The sequence below is a fragment of the Geospiza fortis genome, unplaced genomic scaffold, assembly GCF_000277835.1.
Source record: "Geospiza fortis unplaced genomic scaffold, GeoFor_1.0 scaffold2, whole genome shotgun sequence".
Lineage (NCBI taxonomy): Eukaryota > Metazoa > Chordata > Aves > Passeriformes > Thraupidae > Geospiza > Geospiza fortis.
Genome location: NW_005054366.1, coordinates 2,925,343 through 2,929,654, shown reverse-complemented (window position 1 = coordinate 2,929,654; position 4,312 = coordinate 2,925,343).

Genomic DNA, 4,312 nt, shown 5'->3' with positions numbered 1-4,312 from the left:
TCCTCCTTTTTTAATCTCACAGTGCCTAAAAGGGAATTCCAAAAAAAAGAAGGAGAGTGAATTCCGACATGGACAGTGACAGGAAAAGATGGAATGGTTTACAATGGAAAAAGGAGAGATTTAGATGGGATTTGGGAAGGAATTCCTGGCTAGGAGGGTGGGGAGGGGCTGCTATGGAATTCCCAGAGCAGCAGTGGCTGGTGCAGGATCCCTGGAATTGCCCAAGGCCAGGCTGGACAGGACTTGGAGCAGCCTGGGATAAGGAAAAGTGTCCCTGCCCTTCCAACCCCGACCATCCTGTGATTCCATGACTTTGGGAAGATGTTTCCATCCCTTTTCCTCCTCGGCTCCTGCCCGTGGGCTGCATCCAGGCCCTGCCCGTGTTTGGGTGTCATTCCTGGCATCTCCTGCTCCTTTGGGCTGCAGATGAAAAACATCTCCCAGCTTTACAACGGCTCCTTGGGCCCATTCCCGGCCGGCCATTCCCGCCTGGCAGTGCCTTCTGAAAAACATTTGGCATCTCCTGTTCCTCTTTGTTTCAAGCCCCAATCCAGCTCTGCCTGGAGTCCTCCCAGGATTTTTTTCCCTATTTTTTCTGCCTGGACTCAGGTGTTTTCCACGCCGATAACACCCCCAAGTCACCTGCCCAAACACGCTCCCATCCCGAGGGCCAAAGTCCAGGAATTGCACCCTGCCCTTGAGCGAGGCTCAGCCAAAGCCCTCTTAGGCCCCACCTAATTAACCCTGCCTTATTAGCAGATAATCGCTGGACATTTAAGCAAATTATCCGCAATAAAAGTGGGACAATAATTCCAGTGTTTAGTTTCGCTCTGCTCCTTGCTGGAATCGGGCTCTGTTTGCCCGGAGTTACACATTATCCAGGACCTTTCGGCACCAACGGCTGCTCCGTGGCTTTGGATTGTTTAAAACCAGCCCGAGTCAGTAAAAGTTTGGATAAATATTGGATTTGGCCGAGTTTGCTGTTTGGATCAGGAACCCGATTGCTGCTATTGATTGACAGATGTGCCCAAATGTTTGGAAAGCCTGGCCTCGATTGGATTCGGGAAGGTGTTTGGGCAAACAGCCCTAATCCAAGGCAAACAGAATCCTTGGAAGCAGTTCCAGGCTGTGTTAGCAGAGCAAACGGAGGCTCTGCAAACAGCTTAGAAGAATCCGGCCACCTTCACGTAACCTTTGGAGGAGGGATTGATCCGGGGGGAGGCGGCCCGGCGTTTGCACAGGGAGCAGATTGAGTGGGATCAGCGGGATATCGACCCCGGCGCAGGGTAAATGTTAGCGCTGAGCCCCGCCGGCCGCTCCCCCGCCCCGCGCTCCTTGGAATTTATCTTGCGCCGGAGCTCCGGGGCCGCGGCACCGCAATAAAAAGGGATAACGGCTCGGGATGGAGCCGCTCCTCCCCGAGGCTCCTCCCGGGAAGGGCTCAGCCTCCTGCGGCCGAGGCAGGGATCGGCGGAGAGATGGAGGCTCGGGAATGCCGCGCCACGGGGGGGGGGGCACGGGGAGGCATGGGTGGGATGGCACGGGGATAAAATGGTGGGATGGCTCAGGGATAAAATGGTGGGATGGAACGTGGATAAAATAATGGGATGGCACGTGGATAAAAGGATGGGATGGCCCAGGAATAAAATGGTGGGATGAAACATGGATGCATGGGTGGGATGGCACAGGGATAAAATGATGGGACGGAACATGGATGCATGGATGAGAAGGAACAGGAATAAAATAATGGGATGGCACAGGGATACGTGGATGGAATGGCACAGAGATTACTGAGGGGATAGAACACTGATGCATGGAAGGGGCGGCACAGGGATAAAATAGTGGGATGGAACATGGATGCATGGATGGGACGGCACAGGGATAAAATGATGGGATGGAACAAGGATGCATGGATGGAATGGCACAGGGATAAAATAATGGGATGGAACATGGATGAATGGATGGGACGGCACAGGGATAAAAGGATGGGATGGCACAGGGATCCCTGAGGGGATAGAACACGGATGCATGAATTGCATGGCACAAGGATGGATTGATGGGATAGAACCTGGACGAACTGATGGGATGGAGCATAGATGGGATGGCACAGGGATGGATTGATGGGCTAGAATGTGGATACACCTCTGGAATGGCACATGGATTTGCTACAGGACAGCCTTGGAAAAGGCATTTGAAGGTGGATTTATCCCATGAGAATCACAGCTGGCAGCACCGCTCCAACACCCTCCTGCTTCCAGCTGCCCATGGCATTCCCCAGCCACAGCCAGATCCTGCTTACTTACGGACACCTTCCAGGTTCCTCCATCTCTCCAGGGCGCTTCCCAAAATTCTCAGAGCTGTACTTGGATGAGCCTTGTGGGTCCCTTCCAACCAAGGACGTTCCATGTCCTATGGAAATGCCTCAAGTGCCCACCTTGACCACAGCACTTCCTGCTCCAGGGAGATACGTGGGATACGCGGAATATTCGGGATCCAAGGGATACACGGAATATTTGGGACACACAGAATATTGGGGATCCACGCTGGATCTGCACATGCAATTCCCGTGGCGTGGCTCTCCGTGCACAAGTGGCCATCCATGCATCCCGGCGCCATCTGGGGCGCCAATTACCGGGAGCACGCACGGAACCGAGGTAATTACTCCCGCAAATTGGCCGTGTGATTGCATGGGCATCCCTGGGATATTCCAGGCCTTTTCCGAGCCAGGCTTCCAGAAACTCCAATAGATTCCAAGTTGTGTTGGAAATTATCTGCCCATCTGGCTGGGCCTGCCAAGAACGGCTGTTTATGGGCAGAGAGATTAAACAGCCGCTCTTGATCGATGGTTTAATCATTGGAAGGGAGGGAAAGGCGTTGGATTTTCCCAAGGATTGACCCAGGATCCGGAGACTAATGACAGGTTTAATTAAACAGGGAATAACCAGCTTTTGCTCCTGAAGCATCCACTAAAAATGACCCTGGATACACGAGGAGAACGTGTCTGATGGATCATTGCTGCACTGAGAGGAGCCGTGGGTTTAAATAAGCTCGGATTAATTATTAAGCCTGACTTGCCTCCGTTTCCAATGGCACAAAACCTGGGAAGGGCTGGAGAAGTTAGTGGCCTCACCTTTCCAGGGGGTTTCCATGCCTGGAGATCCATCCCCTCTCTGCTCCCCACTCCTGTGGGTCACATCCAGCTCCATGGAAGCACCAGGGGAATTCCAGTGATCCCAGAGGAATCCTTGGCATTGGAAAATCCATGGCATCTGTCCACTCAGGTGAGGCCTCACCTGTAGAGCTGCTCCAGCCCTGGATCCCAACATCAGCAGGATCTGGAGCTGCATTCCCAGAGGGCACGGGACGATGGCATGGGGATGGAAATGGGAATGGGGATGGGATGGGGATGGAAATCCCTGGCCTCAGCACCCAGATGATTCCCAATGCTCATCCAGCACCCGGATGGATCCATCCCCTCCAGCACCAGGAACTGCCAGGAGGAGCCTTTGGACTCAATTCTCTTCCCTTTTGTTCCTTTTTCGTTTGATTCCATGTCAAAAATTCCAGCATTTATCGCACTTTCTGTGCTCCTTAACGGGAGCCTTTTTTTTTTTAGGGATTATATAAAAATCCATATTTATGAGACGAGCAAGGATCAAGAACATGGAGATTTAAAAGATCCAATTATCTTCCCAAAGTTTGCCTTTATGTTCATCCTAATGAATCCAATGTTTTCCAGGGAGATAATTGCCTTTCCCAGCTCGTTAGAATTCCAGCATTCCCCGATTTTCAATTTAAAAGGAGCCTGTGCCTCCTGCTTGAAGTCTTGGGTCTCCAAGGAATTCCTGAGGAGGAATTTTTTTGTCCTATACAATAAAAATAAAACTTCCTAAACATTCCTGGCATCCTCACTGGATGGAGCATCCTTTTGTTGGGATGGGAAAGTCCAGAATGCGGGATTCAGAGGGAAAAGGGGGAAAGCAGAGGAAGGTTTGATAGGAGCTGCTGCCATGGGAGATATCAGGGAACAAGTTCTGGGCTGGCTAAATAAAGACGGGAATTCAGCCAGGAACTGGACAATTCCAAGGATAAATCCCACAGTTCCTGGAGCAGCAGCTCCGTGCCCTGACTGGGCATCCCAAACCCCAAGGATCATTTTGGAATCGTTATCCTTTGGGATTCTCATCAGGATAAAGATCCCAAAGCCTCCCACACTCACACTGAGGGCGTTTCCAAGTCCTTCCACACCCCTGATCCCACTGGAGCCGATGGGATTCTTGGGATGTGCCCCAAACCAAGATAAAAAGGACAA